The 23,648-nt window shown below is 38.9% G+C and overlaps 1 long non-coding RNA gene across 1 annotated transcript; it reads right to left on the reverse strand.

Annotated features, from left to right (window-relative positions):
* Window positions 1–15,961: 15,961 nt before the first annotated feature.
* Window positions 15,962–23,244, reverse strand: LOC144991193 (uncharacterized). Its single transcript, XR_013655152.1, has 3 exons — window positions 23,025–23,244; window positions 19,233–19,572; window positions 15,962–18,243 (listed from the first exon to the last, which is right to left on the reverse strand). It is a non-coding gene; the product is annotated as an uncharacterized LOC144991193 (long non-coding RNA).
* Between the last annotated feature and the right edge of the window lie 404 nt (window positions 23,245–23,648).

Here is a 23,648-nt window from a genome sequence, read left to right on the forward strand (position 1 = left end):
CTAATTGTGCTTTTATTGTTGTTATGATTATTATTAGATGCATTTGCAGCCGAACAGACTGCGTTACGAACCCTTCTCTAGACTGCATACTATAACAAAGCACCTTCCCTGCCTGCGAACACGAAGCTACGAGACTCCAGCTGCTCTGATCAGAGACACGGTTTGCTTGTGTGGAGCAGCCGGCTCATTCTAACAGCCACAGATTTTTTTACAAAGTGGGTTGTGGCAAAATCTCTCTGTGAACACTACAAAGAATAATGTCAGACACACCTTATGAGGGAAAAGAACGTTAGGTCACAAAAGGAAACGTAAAATGAAAATACGTCGAGCCCGAGCAGATCCCCGCGCTACGTAGTTTGTCCAAGTGCGGTTACCGTAGTGTGACGTTATCCTCAGTCGAAAGGACCCCAAACGGTTATTGCAGGCCAAATGGTTATGGGACCTACAGTGGCCCTAAAACTCTGTCGTACAAACTTAAGTGACTGATGCCTTTTTTTCACTGTCAATACTGTGTTAAATTATTAATTAGAGAATCTTCTTCTTCCTCTTTCGGCTTCTCCCATCAGGGGTCGCCACAGCGAACAAGTCGCATGGTAAACTTGGCAATGTTTTACGCCGGATGCCCTTCCTGACGCAACCTTCTCAAACCGGGCTTGGAACCGGCACAGGGGTAGAGAAGGGAACAGGGAGCAGCCCGGAGCCGAACCCTGGTTTCACGGACGGAAGGCGCCGCAAACCAGCACGAGCTAAACCGGCTGAATAAACTCTTAATTACCCCTTATTAATGTTAGTTTTCTTTAGTAGAACTAGAAAAAAAACATATAACTCAGAGCCTGAATGCATTTGAAACATGCTTGTGCTTCAGGAATTTGGAGGGTACTTGGCAGCTGAACTCTGTTTATTTAATGTTCTTAATTAATTGGCCCTCTGTAAAAGCAGGCAGTTGATGAGTCTTCAGTATTTAGGTGTGTGTAAACTAAAAGGAAAGACATCAGTAATGATCTCAAGGAAAAAGAGGCATCTGTTGCCCCCCATCAATCTGGGAGGGTCATAAGGCCATTTCAATGAGAATTTAGACTTCATCATTTATAGGGAGAACGATTATTCACTAGAGGAAAACATTTAAGGGTGTTGCCAATCTTCCCAGGCAAAGATGTGTTTTCTTGGTTTCGGGCATGAGCTTTGCTTGATTTATTTTTAATGTTGAGAATTCACTCTTCTGGGATGCTTGTTCTAAGCAGCTGCTTTGCTCATCTCTTTGCCCTTCTCCCAGCTTTTTCAAAGTGAACCTGTCATGACCACTGCCTTATGCAAGAAAGTCACAAAACTTCTGGCTTTGGCTGGCTCTGAGCAGCTCTTTCAGTGAAATGACACATAGCAAATGCAGGTTTTTCCTCTTATCCAATTCTGCTTGCTAGTGTTGATGGAGAATCTTTAATTAGGTCCACAGCTCTGCACAGTCCCAGGGACACTCTTCAAAGAATACCTTTGGTACATCAGGTGAAAAGTCCTCTTGGTTATAGTGAGCAAAATTTAGAAAAGGAAGAAGGAAAAGATATTGCTTGAAATATTATACTAAATACATGGTTGTCAGTTGATAAGTGAAGGAATGCCAGCTGAAAACTGCTGAAAATTTGAGTTCATCAAAACACTTTTCCCTAAAAGTCAAAATTTTAAATCAAATTCTTAATAACCATTACTCATATTTAGTTAACAAAAAAGGAGCACATGATAATTCATTGCATATAGAAAACCAGTATAATCGTTGTAAAAAAAACGTTATGTCTAAATAAATAAAAGGATTTTACAAATTAAAAGAAAAAATAAATGTAATGTTTTTTGGGTTTCTATGTTTCTTTAAAACATTAGAAAATTTGTTTTCATTGTGAGGTTAATGGCTTATCAATCAATCCATCAATCAAGACGTAACTTTAATCATCTTTTGATTTATTTTAACAGCATTCCCAGTAGCCTTTTATTTGTGATCATGCATTTTTTGTCAAAACATCAAAAAGTCTGTGAGTTTTTCTAGGACATGGTTTCTGCAGAGCGGCAGGAGTTCATTAGAAAATCACCTTTGGGTTGTGGATGGGACCGTTGGCACAGAGCAACCTGCCCCCCCTTCCCAGCCCTGTCCCAGGGCGCAGCAGGGAGATGTGGTCTGCCCATCAAAAATACACTCTTTTTCATGTTCATGTTTTTGGTCTGCTCCTCATTCACAACATTTTTTAATAAAGAAATCCTAAAAAATGATGTTTTTAAGTTAAAATACTACTACTACCAGTAGTAACATACCATTACATACCATTGCCTGGTTTAGCAGTGCTTCTCCTTACAGCGATGATTGTCTGTCTTCTTGCTAACTTTGCTTTCTTGGAGGTTGTGTCCTCTCAACTAAAGTGCATGACATAGGAGAAAAATTGCAAGTCATCAAGTCATCATGACACAGAGCCTGAAATTCATGCGGATTCTAAAAGTAGGATGCTAATCGTTAGAAAGTAAGAAGACACCAAAGCACCAAGAAAAATGGGTCCAAAAGTGATAAATTTACTTCTGCTTTATAAATATTTCATCCATTCTTCCTCTTAGACACCTGACTGCCATGTCATTAAAGCCTAACATACTGGATAATTTATAAAGATTTGCTACAATATGCTACAACTTTTTAAAGTCGATGGCTTATTAAGGGCAGCCAATGTATGTGCTGGGTAACATGTCTTTGGAGGATTTTGAGGAATTTATTTCCAAAATAGGTAGATGCCCTACCAGTCCAAATGCCAAGAACAAGTGGCCCACTACTGCCTTTGATATGACTTAAATAACGATACAGTAAACCGTGTTGTCCAAAGAGAAGACATGATATTCTCCTACAATTCTATGAGCCCATGTTATTTACAATTGAGTGGAGAGCACAGCATGTGAGTTTTTGTTTACAAAGACTCCTTTTCTTTAACAGGGGTAGTCTTCAGTAGCTGTAAATATGCAGTAGCTTGATAAGACACAACATTTGAAATATAAAGGTAACATGAATATGTATTCCGTGTTGTGTTGCAGCAAAACATCTTGTACCTGTAGTAGACTGACCAAAGCTTGAAAGAATTGATGGTCACATGTGGCTCGCAGACAAATCCTTGAAAATCCTTTACTATTATCTATTATTTCACAGAGTTTGTACCACCCGGAAACCTGTGAATTGCCGTGCCTAAAGCTGCGCGCTCCCGTCTCTGAGGAAGAGCGCATAGTTTCGGGGACGGGATGTGTGAGGAAGAAAGCCGGGGGGGAGGGGGGGGGGGGGACCGGCAGCAGGTGAATCGCGCAGGGATTGTAAAAACGTAAAACCCGCTGCCCGTCACTCACTGCAGCGTGTGAGTGAGTGTTTGGTTCCTTGTTCACATCTAAAGAACATTCAGACCTAAGATCCCGTTTAAAGTCTCAACGCCTGCATAAAGCAGAAACTCACCACGTATCAACTAGACTAGACCATCAGCAAAACTACCACGAGAAATACTCATCATTTATTAGCAACAGCATAATGAAGTTTTTAAAAAGAATCCACAGACCTATTGTACTTTAAAAGTGTTGAAATTACATCAAATGCACACATTCACTTGTATATTTAGTTTTAAACATATTGTCGCGGACTGAGTTTAACTTGGCTGTTGGGCCGCGTTAAAAGTTCTGGAGTTCATGGAACGCATCGATCGGGCAGAGATCTGATTGGCCCTCAGTTCTGTCGCTCAGCCTGTTGTTAGGGAGTTTGGACCAATGGGGTTCAGCTATGGGCCGAATAAAGGAAATGGGAGGGCTGGAGCGGGAGGGGGGAATATAAAGTTGGGAGAAGCGCTCTCGTCTCGGCGGGAGAGATTCAGGAGTTGCTGAATTAATTGAACGGCGTTTCTTGCGGTCTACAGTAACCAGAATAAAGAACCTTAAAAGAGGTTAAGTCTCAGTGCCTCAGTGTGGGAAAAGGACACAACATTATTGTATGGCTCTTTCGAAATTACATTTAAAAATATGTGGCGTTTATGGCTCTCTCCGCCAAAAAGGTTCCCGACCCCTGCTTTAGTCCATTGTAATTTAGCCACGGTGCCACTGGAGTGAATAGAATACAAGCAACTGTTTTCTCATCATTCAGTGTCCTAATGACTGTTTTGTCAAGCTCTCAATTGCAAATATCTCCTTTTCATACATTTTCATGAATTTTTCCTTTCATCTAATTAGAATCTTGTCATAAATCGATACACCTCCTGATAAACAGTTGGAAACTACTGCATTTTGTTTCATGAAGAACAAAACAAACGAATCTAACGATACCCGTCTGAACACAGGCTAATTATATAATAAATGAACACTGGTCATTGTTGTGACATCACACATCTGATGTTTCAGGACCAGTGCCAAGTGGTCATCAGTGGTGTTTGACCACATAGAACTTCTGCATTTGCTGCCATTTCTACCAGCAGCAGCACACAATATTGTTCTAACACTCACTGCACAGAACTCTGAAATGGCAAAATAAAGGATAACACAGAGAACTGTCACAGTTAGGCACACAGATCTTTGTATTAGCTATTACAAACTAAACTGTTGATCTCTGCATTGGAACCACGTTTGAAAAATTCAGAGTATGCATTAGTGTTTACTCCATTTTTAAAAGCAGTCTCTAATGTCGCCAAATTCAGAAAATATAAGTTGAATGTGAGAAAAATCACTGTTCGATTAGGACGGTGTTAGATTTGCGCACAAAAATCATTTGGGTCTCTTATGAAGTCAAAAAATATTGACAATTTAAAAAAAATGCGTAATTTTCCCCCCATATGTTATAATGAGAGATGACTTTATTAAAAAACTGGAAGAGGTGGTTCAAACACATCTAAAAGTTAGCTTGGGAAAGTACAAACAGTTTGTTACAATATTTAGATTTAGCTGGGAACGTTTTTTCAAACAGTTCGGTGAGTGTTGATTAAAAAATGCACTATTCTCATTTTAGATCTTGCTTGATTGAGTCTTTAAAGATCCCAATCCTAACATTCTGGTTACTGTTCCCAAAGAGTAGTAGAAAAGCACACTGTACACAAGATTAAAATGTAAAAAAAATGCTTTCATTTTCCTCGAACACAGAATTAGGAATAGTGACAGATGTACATTTTTTTAGACAGTTTAGATTCAAATCCCCGTCCTTTAAACACAGATCTCACAGTATATACTTAGTATTGCATGAACTCAGTGTAAGTAAGCTGGATGGTCTTATTTGGTTGAATGTGTCTTGTGAGCCTCACACAAGCATTACAAATATAGGACAGAAAGCTTGACAGATGGTAGTTTTTTTTTTTTTTTATATCTGCATGCACAGATTTCCAACATTCACAGAGATCAAAAAGATACAACAGAAGGAATTTGTTGCTAATCAGACAAAGTTAACAGAAAAAAAGAAAAGTGTTCCCTGGAATAATAATGTAATTGCGACCAATTTGATTCTTAGATTAGATAAAAGTTTATCCTACATTAGTTTCACATAAATAAGCGGATATGTTATAATTTCATGCTCAATTCACAGCCTCAAACCTGAAATTCCTTCCAGAATGCTGCATTGGAGAAGGCCTTTAATAGAAATCAAAAATCAATATTGTTATTTTGGGAAGGCCCTCCATCGTGAGATTGGCCCAAAGGCACGCAGCGCCAAACAGCTTGCTGAATCAAATGCCTCAGATCAATTAGTTTGTAAATTATGCATTATACCCTGGTGGAGTACAACTTTGCAAAAGCTTTTGTTCCTCAGATGCCTGCCTTAATGTGAATTTTTGTTAAAACCAGCACTCGTTTTTCTTAAGACTGCTACAAAGCAGATCCTGTTGAGATTGTGAAATCTTTTTTAATTCCAATTTTGCTGCAGCTCTTGATTTATAGGATCCCTTTCTAATATTGACACAAACAGTTATGTTTGTCATACAGGTCTTTGAGATAAGTCAAAATCTGTCCTATTAATTGAAAAAAAACGAAAAAACAACGTGGCTCTGACTCGGTAGCACAAGAATGTTCTCCACGGTAGTTCAAACAATAGTGATGTCATTTATAATTAAAACTCAAGTGACTCTCCTTCATCGATTTGTTCAGGCACGGCTGTTCATTTCTTCTTCACTTTAATGCTTGTCCAAGTTTTACTTTTGAAATAGTCCCTGCAAAATAGGTTAGCTGCCACAATTACAAAAGTTCTAATTAAAAGTAAAGTGAAAATAAATTCATAATTGTGTTGCTGTCTTATCTGTTTCATGGCTCGTGTTACTTTAAATCAGGCGGAGAGGAAATAAGCACGAGAGACAGAAAGAGAAGGAGGGGGAAAAGGAGTGTGATCTAATTATGTGCCTCCCATAAATGACACTGTACTCTGACATGTTCTCTGTCACAGCATCAATTAACCAGCTGGATCTGTACCTCTGCTTCAGGAACACAATGCATACACACACTCTAAAAACATGTGAAAAAATATTATTCACATTGCTTTAACAATAACTTCACCTATCATTGATTATAAGGAAAATACACTCACAGGCCACTTTATTAGGGCCCCTTTTTTCCTTCATAGCTGCCTTAATCTTTGTATAGATTTAACAAAGAGAGATTGGTCCATTTGACATGATAGTATCCTGGAGTTGCTGTAGATTTGTTGGCTGTACATCCATGATGCCAATCTCCCATTCCACCACATCCCAAGGGGGTTCTATTGGTTGAGATCTGTTGACTGTGGAGACCATTTGAGTCCAGTGAACTCATTGTCGTGTTCAAGAAACCAGTCTGAGATGATTCCAGTTTTATGACATGGCGTGTTCTCCTGCTGGAAGTAGCCATCAGTAGATGGTATGCTGTGGTTGAAAAGGGATGGACATGGCCAGCAACAATACTCAGGTAGGCTGTGGCGTTGGAACAATGCTTATTTGGTACTCAGGGGCTCACAGTATGCTAAGAAAATATCACCCATACCATTACATCACCACCACCAGCCTGAACCGTTGATACATGGCAGAATGTATCCATGCTTTCATATTGTTGATGAAAAAATTCTGACCATACCATCTAAATGTTGCAGCAGAAATAGAGACTCATCAGATCAGGCAATGTTTTTCTAATCCTCTATTGTCCAATTTGGGTAAGCCTGTGTAAATTGGATTAGGGTTAGGAGTGAATTGAAGCCTCAGTTTGTTGTTCTTAGTTGACAGGAGTGTCACACGGTGTGATCTTCTATTCTCTTTGTCCTCGGTTGTAACCTGTGGTTATTTAAGTGACCGTTCTCTTTCTATCAGCTGAAACCAGTCTGGCCATTCATCTCTGACCTCTGGCATCAACAAAGCGTTTTCACTCATAGAACTGCCGCTCACTGGATATTTTCTTTTTAGATCATTCCCTGTAATGTTGTGAAAATCCCGGTAGATCAAGAATTTCTGAAATCTTCAGACCAGCCAGTTTGACACAAACAACCATGCCACGTTCAAAGTCACTTCAATCACATTTCTTGCCCATTCTAATGCTCGGTTTGAACTGCAGCAGATCGTCTTGACCACGTCTACATGCCTAAAGGCATTGAGTTGCTGCCATGTGGTTGGCTTAATAGAAATTTACTTTAACAAGCAGTTGGACAGGTCTATCTAATAAAGTGGCCAGTGAGTGTACACGCTGTCATGTAGAGTAAATCCAGCAAACATAGGAATCTAAAATATCTTACTCTGGCATTCAGGAAAAAGTTTTTTTCCTCTGAACTTGTGACATGGCTGAGTTGAAGCATACATCATAGACTCTTTGGTAATTTTCACCTCTGCTGCTTCACACTTGACTGTAAACCTCTCCTAGCCTGCTGGGTATCTCCACTTTATGAAGCAAACTGGTCCGAATGCAATCCTCCCTTGACCCAGGTAGAAACCGACCCTGTGGCTGCATTTGAAAATTCTGTTGAAAAATGTTATGAACAGAAACTGTAACAAAGGGGGCCTCTGGCAGAGTCTAGTGCCCACTGTAACTGAATCCAACTTGTATCGAAAATGCAAAAAGAGCATTGTCGGGATTTGAAGGGACGCTGGCCTAAATTTTTGAAACCCCCAATATCAGTCAGACATAAACTCTCCAGTGCCTTCCTATATCCTCAAGAGGGTACAGTGGTAGTCTACCGTTTCATGATGAGGTTCAAAACTGAAATCTTACCTCAAAATCTGACATTCAACTATTCTTTTAACAACCTGATATAAGCTTTACCTGGAAGTAATCCCTCTGCAGTCAAAACACACCCTCTGGGCCCCCCTTTTAAAAGTAGGACAAACATTCCAGTTCACTAAGCCTGAGGTATTCTGTCTGAACTCTACATAAAGCTGCACAATGGTGTCAGTCATAAAAGCATAACATCCAGTGTGTCAAGAAACTCAGGAAAATCCAAGTCGACAGGTTAAGACCTAAGCCCATGGTGATTCTGGCGTTCAGAACTTTGCTTTTGTGGTCCAGCTGGACACAAAATCAAAGAAACAGTGAGATCTGCTTCACCTGAAAAGAGCCGAAAGGGACAATGGACTGCATGCATGAAATTACATACAGATAAAAACTTATTTGGATAAAATGATCTCATGAATTCATTTTTCAGATCTAAGAAACAGATATTACTTACAAAAAATACTCTGCACATTTTCTCTTCTTACAACTCGACATAACACTTGAGATATTTCAGAAGGACGAGCACATAACACATGAGAAGTGTTGAGCGTAAAGGGATTGCATTTTGTATTGTCTGTGACTGTGATCAGCTGTCTGTATATTTCAAGGGGTAAGCATTACCCCATCTACTTCAAAGGCAAAAGACTCGCAGCCACACATTCCAGAGAAGATTGTCTTGCCACCAATGTTGATAATGAGCAACAGCTTTTTTTGATAGCTTTGAATTCTGGCCCAATTTCCAGTTTTATCTGCGGAGCATATTACAGCTTTTCAATCAAATTGAGGGCGATGCTTTTTAATAGAAAACCTCCAAATGGACTTTGTCCTTTATATTTAGCTCAAAAAGAACTGAGGACTGTCTTTATGGAAGGATTTCATTATGTGAGAATATCACCCTTAGCCTTTGCACAAAAAGATCAAGATAAGATCCGCACAAGTCATATTTAACATTATCATCTCACATTAGGCTTCATGAAATTGCCAAATAAGATTTTTTTTTTCTTAAATACTATTCAATTGTTTTAAGATGAATTTTAAGAAAACAAGTCCCCAGAAAATCCAATCTCTATTAATTATTAAGCCTGGATATACAAATAAGCTTTTAAAAACCATTGTGTTGAGGTGTGGTTAACACCACTGCCTCACAATAGGAAGGGTCTTTTTGAAATCTTGGCTGGGGCTTTTTTTCAAAGTAGAATTTGCAGTCTTTCCCCATTTGAAATTCGATTTTCTCTTCCTATTCTGTCCTCTCCCTGCAGTTCAAAAACATGCATGTTAGGTTAATTGGTGATTCTAAATTGCCCTTAGGAGAAAGTGAGTGTGAGTTTGTCTGTGTGTGGCCCTGTGATGGACTAGCAATCTGTCCAGGGTGTACTCTGCCTCTTGCCCTATTAGCCTTAGAGTAGACTCCATCTGTGATCACAAATAAGAAAAACACGAGGAAAAGTTGGTGTTTTTTCACAGCATTAACACAATTTACATTCAAATACAGAGTATCGAGCAGTGGATACCAAGACATGAGAAACACATGCAACTCTCATTCACAGGGGAGAACATGATTTCAGTTCAAATTTATTCAAAATGTAGGATTTTTGAAAACCATCCAAGGGATGTCAGGATTCAAAACATAAGTTTATTTTAGTAACCCTCCCATTTAATCCAAAAACATCTTGGTAAATAGGCAGACAACATATCAGTGTATATGAAACTCAAGTCCATTATTAAAACTACCAAAGGAACCATAAATAACTATCCTTAACAGACTGCTTCTGTGAAGGAAGAGAAACAACATGGAAGATGGATCTTCATAATGCAATTTGTTCATTGACCATACAATATGTAATGCACAGTAAACCTGAGTATGTAGAAATTGAGGCTGCAGATTTTGGTTTGATATTTTAAAGAGCCACATCCTAGGAAAGAACAAAACACAGTGCTGTATAAACCTTCTTGGTGCTCTTTGTTTACCCTGCTAGCATTTTTCTTTATTGATTTTTTTGGCAAACAAAATGCAGTCACGTGGGCATGACTCTCACAAAGCAGCTAAAGAAGTCATTTAACATCAAGCCATTCCAAATCTTGCTGATCCGTTCCTTACCTGAACTGTGTTGCTAAATAAAAAACATGCCAAACATGTATTGGCTGTAATACATGTCTTGTTTGTGATACATTACAAACAATGTAATGCATTGTTCCTACGAGAGTGTAAGTACTGATGGCTAATAATCTTCTGTTACAAATTTTTTTATGATTATTAAAGTAAAAGTGTGCCGATTTTTTCCCCCTCTTTTGGACTTTTTCTTTTTTGTAACTAAATGGATTTCCAGATGTTTTTGGGTATTAGGATGGAATTTTGACAACATTGTTAAAAGAGTGATACCTGAAATCTAAAATCTATTTATTTTACACCTGACCAAGCTTTCTAGAAAAATTAAGATTGGAAAAAAATGTGTAATGTGTTTGTGTTTTGTTCTGGTTTTATAACCCATGATTTCAGGATCATCATTTTCTAATTGCTTATTTCTTTCACAGTGACCTGTTACAGAGGAACCATTGTCTGTAAATTAATAAAAGGGGTTAGGGTTGAAATGCCTGGGAGACCCAGTCATAGCTGTTGATGAGAAAGTACCTGGAATAAAAAATAGGTAGAAGTCTGCCCATGTTTCAGCCCCACTGACTCTCACTGATTGACAAACTAATTTGCTGAAAAAGGTTAGGATGTAAATACGCCACAAGAAAAATGACATGATCAAATAAAATCTGAATTAAAGGAAGTTAAAATTTAAATCACACTCATACTGTATCTACCACTTAAATACTTTTCTTTATGGTTTATTTTTCATAGTTTTGCTCGATCCAGATTTCCTTTAATGGCATTCCAGTCCCTAAGCAAAATGTCCTTTTTTATTATTTACTGCGATAACAATGTCCTCTCAACCTAATACCCTTGTCAGAGCTGCTGTGCTTATGCTTTTTTTTTTTACCATCTGAACACATAATCGTATCTTTCTGTAATTGATGGAATGTAACAATGCTTTATGATGGGCTGTCTGGCTGGTCATGCAAAAGCCACAGCTCTGTTTCCAAATATGTATTTCATGAGAAGCATATTATAGATAAACAAACACATATCTTAACTGAGTGAAAAAACAAACTTTGCTGTTTTGAAGGGGAACGTTTTTGTTAAATAATAAGAGTTTTAAATTTAAAATATTGCTTGGACTTAGACCTAGCTAGGGCAAAGTCCAAATACAAGTTGAACTGAAAAAACTACAAAAACTGGCATGAAAATTCAATACACATTTTGAAACCCTAAAACTTTAAAACATAAGAATAAAGAAATATGTAAAGAGAATGAGAAAAACAAGGATTGACTCCCGTTCTCAATGTAACTTGAAGTAAGTTTTACAGTGCCCAAAATGGATTTCTGAAGAAGCTTTTGGAATAGATTTACATCAATAACTCTCAGTGATAAATGAGGCTGTCACTTAAGTGATGGACTCGGTGAAACAATTGATAGCCAGAACAATCAGCTGTCAACATCCCAAACCAACATTGCACCCTCATTAAAAAGAAAATATATATCCTCAAAGACTTGTTACCGGTATTAATGGTACCTGTTTGAAATGGTTATCTGTCCCCCCATGCCTCCCTGCTCTCTGGCTCTGGGGGCCCCGTGGCGGTCCTGCTGGCCCTGGCCTGGGTGGCGGATGTGATCGCCCGGGGGCGGTTGTTCTCTGACTGCTGCCAAGTGGCGTTGGGGGGTTCTGGCTGCCGCGGCTGCTGTGGCCGGGGTCTTCGTGTGGGGGTGGCTGGGAACTCTCCCTCCTTCTTTTCACATTCCACCATCCGTTTTAGAAGAACACAAACACTCACCTAAGCACAGGTGTTAGATCACCTTTGCCCTTATATTTTGTGTGATTGAATGAAATATTTCACACTAGTTGGTTTGAGGGCATAAGTATGCGTATGTGAACACTAGGCAACAGGTGTGTTTATAACATTTGAGTGTGTGTGTTTCACTGTGTGTGGACAGTGTGTGGACAGGCCCCGCCCCTTCTAGATTTGTATTACATCTGAACCTCTCTGAACTGATAAACACCCAGCAGCTTGTTGCTTTATGCTGCTTCATGGTTTTACACCCCCCCCCCCTTATAATCACCCTTTTATCCCCCCCTCTCTAACATCCCTCTCTCTTCTTCCCTCCTTTCCTTTTCCGTCTGGTCCAACACAAAAGACTTTCAAATACGATTAATATGAATAAAGTTTGGCCTTGATTACAAAAGGGGTTTATTCAGACACACCTCTGGTTTTTCAGAAAAATTCATAACCCCTGTTGTTAAAGTAAAATATGTCCAACACAAGAGGCCTTCAGCTCTCATCTGTTTGCCCAGCTGTTGGACAGGACAAGTTAAAAAAAAAAAAAAAATAAATGGTTATCTGTTTAAAAGACTCCCTAAAACAGTTCGACTGGAACTTCTAAGGACAGGAACAAGATTGTACACTTATATGATGCTGGGATGACCCAGTCTGACATTGACAGCATACCTATTGTGAAGCATGGGGGTGGAAATATTACACTTTGGGTCTGCTGTTCTGCAATGGAGGACAGGACAACCGTCAACACATCCGATATTGGCCACACTCCTTGTTCCATCATTGAGAGCATCAAGGATGAAACGTGGCTGGTTGTTTCAGGGTGGCAATGGTCCCAAACTCATCACCTGAGTAATAAAGAAGAAACACTACAATGTTCTGCAGTGGCCGAGCCTGTCTCCAGACCTCAATCGCAGCTCTTGAGAAGATCTCCACAACAGAATGAGCCAAAATAGCAGCTATAGTGTGTGCAAACTGTTGAAGACCCACGGCAAAAAGTTTGACCTCTGCTGTTGTCAACATTACAGTTTACAGTCAAGTGTGAGTTACATTATAAGGAACTGATGTGAAGTTATGTTCTTGCCAAAACACTTTTATTTGTTTCTATTTTCTTTCTGCACCATTACACAAATTAAATCTTTAAAAAATCATACAAAGAGATTTTCTGGATTCTTTTTTTTTATACCATCACTCACAGGTGAAGGGGACCTATAATGAAAAATACAGACATCATGTTTTTTAGTGAAACAACTTGTAGAATTAATGACCCCATTGGACACGTATTAGCAATGATTTGCAGTTGCAAACAAAATAGGAGAAACTGTGCAAATGTTTGTAGGGAATCTGTGATGTGAACAGCAGTTGGCGCAAAGAAGAAAGATCTTTTGGGGGAAAGAAACTGAGTTACCTTCTCAATTCTCTATAGGAATCCAGTTAAGAGTGAATAAAAGAAACCGGTCGTCTCAAAGACAAGTAGCTCGTGTGTCTTTAGCAAGTTTGTCCTCTTTAAGTGCCTGGTTGTCTTCACCTACAGGTAATCGTGTTTTCCTCTATGCAAGTAATCCATTTTCCTGTTCCCAGTTTTTGTTTTCCTCCTGCCTTTGACTTTAAGCCTTTGATGCCACAGTTAAAAAACACTCAGTTTTCATAGAATGTGCAAATTCTGATTGTCGTGGTTCCTCCAAGGAACAAAGAAAACGCAATAAGACTTTGAGACAAAGTCAGGTCTTTTTGCATTGGCTGCTGAAGTAAATATGTTAAAACAACTGGGGGAAAAATACACAAAAACAAACAGAGACAAATGGCACTTCAATGGGCAAGGGAAACTACAAAGATGTGAGGGGACTGATAAAGAACGGAGGTATCAAGAACTATAGGGAAGCCTGTTTATTTATGCCTCTGATCTCATGCATGAGGCTGGTTTGTGCATTATGTGAGCACGTCTTTGAGTTTTACCTGCAACAAAACACATAATGCTGAAGAAAATGAGTGAAAATAGTGTATATAGGATGTCTGTTATGATGTGTGCACATTTTCCACGTCATTACAGACCTACAGTGCTTGCATGTGAAAAACAAATTCTTGTTGTGGCTAACAACTACAGAGATTGCTAGACCAAAGTTCTATTTTTGCTTAATTCCGAGTGTATCTTATTTGCCTAAAGTAGTTTTTAGGCAACTCTGATATTCTGGAACCCAAGAGTTTGATTTTCATTAGGAACTATTTCCCTTGGGGTTGCAATGTTTAGAAAATGAAAGCCAGAAGCTACACTGCTGGTCCAGGCAGAGGCTCTCTGAGCCCAATTTAGAGGTAATTGGACAACATTTTTGACAGAAAGTGTACAGCTACAAATTATTTTCCTTCTTTGACTGTGATAGCTTTGTTTATGGTTGTACCACTCTTTATTAATAAAATAATTTATTTATAAAGTTTTAGGTTTTATGTGCTTGGTTGATAAAACTGTTTATGTGCTCACTACATTAGTTTTAAGATAAACAGTTTTATGAACTTTTTCAATGAATTGCTCTATATAGTTTTTCTTTTTTCCACAGCTTGGTGATTATTATGCCCTTGGTTTTTGTTAAGAGAGCCACACTTTTGTGAGAGTGCTTTTGTTTTTGTTTTTTTACATGTAAAGTGGATTTGTTTATGTATATTCGATATTGACTCCTGTTTGCATTATGAGCTTGTACTTTTAATTGGTAATAGGAACCCCTTTGCATTGGACTTCACAATTTTCATTACATGGAAAGTGTTAGATAAACAAATTATCATTCTTTAAATATCTTGTAAATGCAGTTTTCTTTTAAAATAAACAAGGGAATCTTTTCATTTTATGTAGAGAGAAAGAGCATTTTTTATTGCAGTGAAAGATATTCTTTGTTTTCCTCTCTCTGTGACTCACCTTTTCTCTCTTCATCCTTGTATTTTTTTCTTTTACCTTTCAACTCTTATCTATATTTTTCATTTCTGACTACTTCTTTCTCATTTTATCTTTCAGTGATGGCTTGCTGAATATGCAGTGAATTCAGCAGCGTACCTTTATCTGTATAAAAGCACATTTTCTTAGAGGTGGTAAAGGTGGCTGTTACAAGAAAGATACACATTATGGCTGCAGATCCTTTTTTTTCAATCACAGTATTATAAAAAGAGAGACCCAGTATAGCTATTACAGTCATTACAAGGATTTTTTTTCTTTACAGAGATTTCTCCAAAAACTGATAATCACCACATTTTCACTCGCCCGCTGTGCATTTACACTGATCTTTTCGCGGCACAAAATTTGCTCAAATTCTCTCCATTCAAGCTGTATCTCTACAAGCAGTTATCAGAAGAGGCCACGCATCTCATGTGCGACATGTATGATAGGCTGTAAAAATGGGATCGCAACAATAACAGATGATCGGATAAGACTGTTTTTGTAGTTTCCAAACTGTAACCAGTCATGCATGATATACAGCACATCTGCTCATGAACTGCCCATGTGAATGTCAGCAATGAGGAATATAGGTATTGGCGCTCGATCCCTCTGGCTTGTGTTGGTCATGTAATAAAAATATTTAGTGAGTCTGTTTTTTTTTCCCTGGTCAGTGAACGATTTGAAGCATATTAGCCGTCTGATGCTAAAAACAATGGATTTCCCCTTTCTGGATGCAGACAGTTTGTGTCCATTAGTTGTAATTTTTGTAGAATGTTTGTGCTTGAGGATTGTAGAGCACATTTATTACCCTGCTAAGTGGTGCTATTCTTCTGGAAACTGCAGTTATTTTCAGTCTATTTAATTTGTGTGCTGCCGTCAAAGGCTTTGCCTCAATTGCAGCCGCCGTATTGTGATTTTTCTCTCTCCTTTTTTTCTTTTATAGGACATGCTCAAGAATTTTGACTGGACAACTCAAACTCAAACTCAAACTTTATTTATTTATATAGCGCCTTTCATTTTGGTTAAAAACACAAAGCGCTTAACATAAAAACAGATAAAACAGTCATAAAAAGTGAAAGTTATTAAAAACAGAAAACAAAGGACAATCACACAAAGAAGGTACCCCTCCCTCACCACCCCCCGCCCCCACCCCCACCCACCCAGTTACCCCAGTAGAACCGTGAACAGAAAAAGAACTGCAGTTGAAGAAGGTCTGGCTTGGTACTGCTGCGAGGAAACGATATCATGGGGATCCATTCATTCCAAGGCCCAGCCGGACCACAGGGGCCATTACCGCAGCGCCCGCCCAACACAGGGCAGCCCAGGGCCCCATCCATGGCTATTAGACCACAGAGTGGGACCCCAGCCCGCCCAACCAGAACGGGCACCACAGCAACGGCATGCCCTACAGGTCAAGCTGGTGGTGCCCAAGAACGATGGATCCCCCAGAGGAAACACTGGAGTAAAAAAACATCAGAATAAAAACAACAACAACTGAACATTTGAAGTGATCAGGGAGACTGTAAAGAAGATGAGTCATCTGGAAAGAGGAAAACAGACAAGATGGTGACATGAAGTTTAGGAACATGTAAAGTGGAGAAGGTTGGTTGAAAGAAAGTGAGACAAGTTGAGAGGAGACACTGATAATGTTGGTTAAAGGATGGAGAGGTTGAATCTACTGTGGAGGAGGCCTAGAGAAAGAAAAAAGAGGACATTCATGAATGTAGTCAAGGAGGATATGAGGGTTGTTGGTGTAAGTGAGAAGAATAAAGACACGCACACATACACATGCACACACACACAAACACGCAAAAGCATATCTGAAAAACGTACAGCTAAGATAATAGAAAAAGATAAACTGCAAACAAAGCTTCTAAACAATCCAAGGAGCAATTAACCGAAGCAGCTGTAGATATGAACTGAGTGAAGAAATGGAGAACCGAAGACTACTTGACCACCAAATATAACTTTATTTAAATAACTCAAACCAAGAAAATAAGAACTAAAAGTCACAAATCCTCACAGTCAGGTTACTGGTACGACTGGCTGTGTAAGATGTTAGCAGCACAAATGAAGATGATTGGCTCAAAGTGAACATAAAGCACTGAAACACACAAGCATTCACAAAGTAATGACAATTAGTGTCTTCATAGACTGTATGTTAAGATTCTGCAAACTAAAAAATAAAAAAAATAAAGTATTTTTAAAGAATAAAATGTTTCTCCACATAAGTGGTTAGAAGTCTAATGTGAGCTCCACTAGTAAACAAGAAAGATGAGTCAAAAACCAAGACCACCATAGTCTTTTATTAAATATGAAGAAAACTTGAAAGTATCAGTGCAGTTGCTCAAATTATTTCCTCTAACTTTTCTTGTCTAAAAAAGAGCTTCTTTACAACCTGATGTCAAAACCATTTCAACCTTGATCATCACTTTATTTTCTATTCATGGCAACTAGGAGTAGAGCTGAAAAGTGGCCGACCTGTGATGGCAGGATTGCAGGTTTATTTCCTGCTCTGCTCGCCTGTGTGTGTTGAAGTGTTTTACATGGCAGCTCTGCAACTATCAATAAATTAATGTGGGTGTAAATGTGGGAATAAGACTCTAAAGCCCTTTGGGCCCAGTAAATGCCATCAACCATTTTCTTATTTTTTGTTGTTTTATTTTGAATAGCAGGTGGCTTGACCCACAACTAGAATAATCAAAATGCTCCATTTACTTTGTCCTGCCCCATTCACCCATTTTCAGGAGGTTGTTAAGTTGGGCACAGTAAACTTTATTCAAAAGATCTCACCCCCCTTTAACCTTGATAGTTTATTAGTTCAGCATCTAGTTAAAGTTAAATAGCAAGTGAGGTAAAGAAGAGTCACTGGAGCTACTTAATGTTATCTTTAACTAAATGATTTTTTTTTTTATTTTAAATGGATAATGTCATTAAAATGCCCTTAACTACACAGGCAGTTCAACATTCAGTGACCCTCCAAGTTAAAAAATAAATTAAAAAAAACTAACAAACACACTGTCCCTTGTGAAAATGTGTTTTTTATGTTCCATGTGAGGAGCAAATGATGCATTTTGTTGTTTGGCTGTGCCCCCTTCTCCTCTCACTGCTTGTGACGGCTTCACTGGCTTGTCTGCTGTGCCTTCGCCCTATGTACTCAAGACCACATCTCATTACTCCGCAGCAAATCTCCAAAGAATGTTTTCAGGTCATCCATCATGAGAGGAAACAGCACAGTCACAGGGCAGTTGGTGAAGCTGTCAAAAAAGAAAAAGAAAAAAACTGAAGAAAAGGACGTGCAAATAAATGAACATGAATATTATTATGGTATTACAACAGGTGATTTTACTCAGCAGTTTTTTTTTTACTCTGACAGCGGAATTGCACACATCTATCATAAAAGAGCCCTTAGTGACTTTCTATAAAACACCACATGGTTACCTCTACACCAGCAATAAAGTCTGAACTCTGGTCTGAATCTGAACCCAGAGGGAAGTTATTACAGACCTGTTGGTATTTTGTATTTCAAGGGCACTAAACCGTGTGTGGGATCCAGACAAAACCACACACAGCCGTGTCATGCATCAAACGTGAAGCAGTTTATCACAGGGAAAAGCAAGTCCACTTTCCATTCAGCAGGACTTGTAAGATCACGTGTGTTGGAGTTTACACATGGCAATCAATTAAAATAATCAAGAAACTCTCTTCCTCCTTTTATTCTTTTTGTTCTCTCCTTTTTTGTCCCAAAAGTCCTTGCACTTTGCCCAAGATTCAAGATTTTTTGATAGTACTGATTATTACCTTTCAATGTAGACTTTAAAAGCCGTTGATTGCATTAGCTGTGCACTGCTGAGGACTTAGAGATTTTTTGGGAATTAATTTCAGAAAAATAAAAAAAAGCCTAAGAGATTGCATGTAAAGGATCAACTAAAGCTGCAATTTTACCAAGTTTAGTAGCTCTGGTAAAATCTATTAGCTTAAGTCAAGCAACTGATGCAAAGAGCAATGTAACGTATACACACCTGAGTCACATGGCAGAAACATGCCAGTTCTTTCGTAAAGAAAAAAAAAAAGTCCAATCTGTCTGAGCCCACTTACAAATGTTGAAAAAAAAATCTTGTTGTAGACAAAGATTTTCCTTTCTTGATTTTTGACAATAGCGGATGGATTGTCATGGTGCCTCTGTCAGCTATCCTCCCCCTCCCCTCTCTGCTTGGCTCCTGATGACACAGCTGCTTCCACTCACCTCATCATCCGCCTGCCTTCATAAGGAGATCCAGGACCAGTATTCATTGCCAGTTCGTTGCTCCTCTATGGTGCATAGTATGGTTGCCACCTTCATAGCCACAGTCACCATTTGCTCTTGCCTAAGCCTTGCTCTCCGTTTGTCTCCAGGATTCATTCACCACGAGTGGTTGCAGCAGTCATCCTCCTCCCGGATCCAAGCCTCAGAAAACCTGCTGTCTCACCACGAGCATCTGCCTCCTTAAGGTTTCTTCCACCAGTGACGCCACGGGCCGCCGAACTGAACCATCTTCGCCGTGGGTTTCGCCAGGGGACGTCTCAGCTCCGCCAGAAACCATCTACTAACCAAGAATCTATATTAAAACCTTTTTCACTCACCCACAAAGTCACCTGTGTTTCTTCCGGGTTCCAGCGTCTGGGTTTGTCCGTTATGCTCGCCATGACATGGATGGCTCAGTTGGCTGCCTGCAGAACTGGTGTGTGGAAAACCAGGGTTTGTTTCCCGATGAGCTTACTCCAGTTTGGTTCCTGGGCAGCTATGTAGTCATGATGCTGCCAAAGTCTGGGATTCCCTGTGCAAGGACCCCAGCCCGGATAAGAAACAGGGCTTGGAAGGGGGTCCGGCATAGTCCCACGCGCTCCCAAGCTGTATGTATGGTTCGGTGAAAAGCGAATTCACTGTGGCAACCCCTGACAGGATGTGCTGAAAAGTGAACAACATCTAATGTTAAAATTGTAGTGCTGGGGCCTGTTGCACAAAAGTAGAATTAAGACATCCGGGATAAATGACTAAGCTGAGCTCAATGAATCCAAAACATGTGCTTCCCTTTCGGCTTTTCCCATCAGGGGTCGCCACAGCGATCAAGTCGCACGGTAAACTTGGCAATGTTTTACGCCGGATGCCCTTCCTGACGCAACCCTCTCAAAGCAACCGGGCTTGGGACCGGCACAGAAGTAGAGAAGGGAACAGGGAGCAGCCCGGAGTTGAACCCTGGTTTCACGGACGGAAGGCACCGCAAACCAGCACGAGCTAAACCAGCTCCCAAATCCAAAACATGTGCGTCCAGGCTTAATTGGTTGCACAAAGACCAAGCCAGGATGAGCAGACACGGATTCATCAAGCCAGGTGTAACCAATCCTGGATTGGTGCGCGCTCACGGCTCACTCAAACAGACCCCTCCACAGATCACAGATAAACTGATTTACCATGGCAACTAGAGCCGCGTACCTTTCCCCGTCGGAAGCACAAATCCTCATGGAGGCATACGAGGAGGTAAAAGATATAATTAAGAAGAAAGGCAACACCGCCACAGTGATAAAGCAGACTCAAGATTTTTTTAAATTAAATTACCAGCCAATTAATTATATGAAAATGTAACTTGTCATTTCAACCAGAAAATGTTATGTTTGTTAATCTTACGTGAATGAATCATGTCGATCGTACATAAAAATAATCAATTTAAAAGTTACTCATTTCAATCATGTTGATCCAACATGATACCGTTGAATTGGATACATTAGTAATCGCAAGGAATTGTGGGATTCCATTTTCTTTGTCTATCTGGGCAGATTGGGGTCTAAGTGTGAGTTTTTGTCCGTGGGTTTTATTGTCTAGCTGTTTTACTCTGTTTTAACTAGTGATTTAAACTGATATGTTTTATTTCTTTTCTGCACCATGAGTTAGAGTGTGGGAGAGGATGATGACCAAACCCCTTAGTAAACTGTTCATGAAACTTAAAACAGAATTTGCATTATTTGAACTCCTGTCTTGTCATGTGGGACATTACTGCGCATTTCATGTCTTTGATGTGAAAATTTAAAGATCCATTGGTTGAAACTTTGGAAAACCTTATCATTGTCAGATGTATAAATAAAATTAAAGCAAAACATTAAGTAATATCAACATAAATTGTGTTAGGTAGTCATACAAATGTAAGTTGAATAAACTTAATTTAATGAGGTGTGACCAATTGGAGTGATTCAAATAAGTTGGATCAACTTTTATCTTTTGAGAGTGAGCAACAATATTATTTTAAAGTTGGGTCCAACTGCAGTATTTAGATTGAATCAACTTAAATTTATTAGTTTGAACCTAAGTACATTAAGTAGGACCAATATGATTCATTTTTGTTCAAGTAACGCTATCTAATCATGTGGAAATCATTTCCATAATTTTTTTATGTTCATTCAAAGTGAATGTTTTTTGAGTGTAGTTTACCTGCTTTGTTTTATCCTTATTCAATAAAGGAACATAATGTTACACATTGTGTTTTCATATTTTAATGGAATGTGTATTATTTTATATGACAGAGTACTAGGGCCCCACTGAGGAAAAAGGATAAAGTCATAAATTTATGAGACTGGTTCTTTATGCAGAAAAGCAACATATTCTTTTTACAGTTTTGATAGTTATGACAATGTGATACTTCATATTCTGGCACATCAGCATGTCTTCGTTTATGAAACCATACTGAGGTACAATTTCACGAAATGCCCCACATCTGTCATTTTAACAACTATCCTCCTTTAAAACAACTGTTTACAATATTATGACTTGTCTTTTTTTCCCCTCTGTGGCCCTAATATTCTATCATTTTACATATAGCCTTATAGTCTATGGGAAACTGTAAATTATCTAATGATAGCAACATCATCTAAAACTCATTATTTATCCAAAATGATTGAAATTAATGATCACAAACGTTTAAATAATGACAGTGGGTCTAGTTATATGTGATAACAATGTATAGTGAGCAGTGAAATAACTATTGGTTTCCATTTGTGGCGACTGCTGACTGACGTTAGGGATGAGATTAAATAGATCCTGGAATTTAGCCTGGTCTGGAGCAAGCTAGCTCCACAGAATAAATCTCCATGGTAATTTATACCATAACATATCCTCCTGCCCCCTATCCAGCTTTAGTGCAACCGGATTGGGGATCAATTGAGCCAGGATCACCAAGATATCCTGGCTTAATCCCTTATCCTACTTTTGTGCAACAGGCCCCAGGTCTAACTAGGAAGTTAGTTTAGAACAAACATGTTTTCTGCATAAAAAACGTATTTTTAAAAAATATTACGTTAAGCACAATCTCCATGAAGCGCATGAATTTTTAATTTTCACTAAAACAGTTTGAAGAACATTATTTCATTAAATAAAATGGACATTTTGAAAAATCCCACTTTTTTTTTTTTATTTCAACTCAACTTGAAACAGAGTAAGACCAACTGGGCTTGGTTGATTTTGCAACAACTACGCTTCACTGAATGTTTTAATTGATCATTTTATTTTTAAACAGTGCCACATTTGTGAGGAACAGATAGCTGAGTAATGTGCAGCTGGCCTGAGTGTGAGTGGTTGCCAAAGCCTTCCTGCAGTAAAAATTCAGATTTTACATATTTATTTCTTCTTACGTTGGATTTTTTCAATTTTATTAGAGTTTAATTTTTTGGAATATTGTTTAGTTTGTGAACCAAATGGTTGGACATAACTCTCACACTCCTTGCCCGTTTGCCCATTCGCCCATTGTCGGCACGCCATCGAGGTGGGCAGAGTAAACTCATATCAACGTGTCCGTCCTTTTTGAATTTTCCTGCCAAATAAAAACAAAATACTTTAATGTGATAGTCCACTCCAAAAAAACGTTAACAACCTTTGGGTGATCGGTGTCAGGTTGGGAGGACTGGTGAGCAGGAAGGACCCAGAATGCAGAGACGGGAGCACAAGGTTCCAGGGCAAGGGGATTATTAAACAAAAAGCGCTGCAGAGCAGGAAATCAAAACTAAAACTTACTGTGGGCATAAACATGGAAACTTGGCAGAAGACAGTCAGGGAAGAGACGTTAATGGACCAGCACAAGAGGAAGGCAGAGACAAGACTTATACAGACAGGACTGACAAGACACAGGTGAACAAGATCAGGAGAGATTGGGACCAAGGAAGTAAAACTCAAAAGCATGACAAAACAGGAAACCTTTCAAAATAAAACAGGAAACAGAACTCAAACATGACAGAACAAGCAAAAACCAAGAGAAAGAAATCCAAACCACGACAATTGGGAACATTCGCCATGGTTAATTTGAGCATTAGTGAAATATAATGTACCCATTCTGGAACATGATATCATGGAATCGTGCGTCTATGGTGTTTTTGTCTATGCTTTATCACTGATAACATTTGATTTGGTTCCTTCTAAGGCCTATCCTCCCTGGATTTCACAGAGGTGAAACCTTAAGACTAAAAAGCACACCTTTCAAAAGACTTTAGAAACAGCAACAATGTTGTCTGAAAACACAAGGATAAAAAGGCACCATTTCCTTCAGTTAAATGTCACACTTTACAGCATTTTTCATACATCTTTTTTTTTCTTTTTCTTCTTTTCAGAGAAAATCTTAAGGCCATCTATTCTCTTTGCTGT

The sequence above is a fragment of the Oryzias latipes genome, chromosome 3 (assembly GCF_053564925.1).
Source record: "Oryzias latipes strain Hd-rR chromosome 3, Olatipes_Hd-rR_3.1".
Taxonomy (NCBI): Eukaryota; Metazoa; Chordata; class Actinopteri; order Beloniformes; family Adrianichthyidae; genus Oryzias; species Oryzias latipes.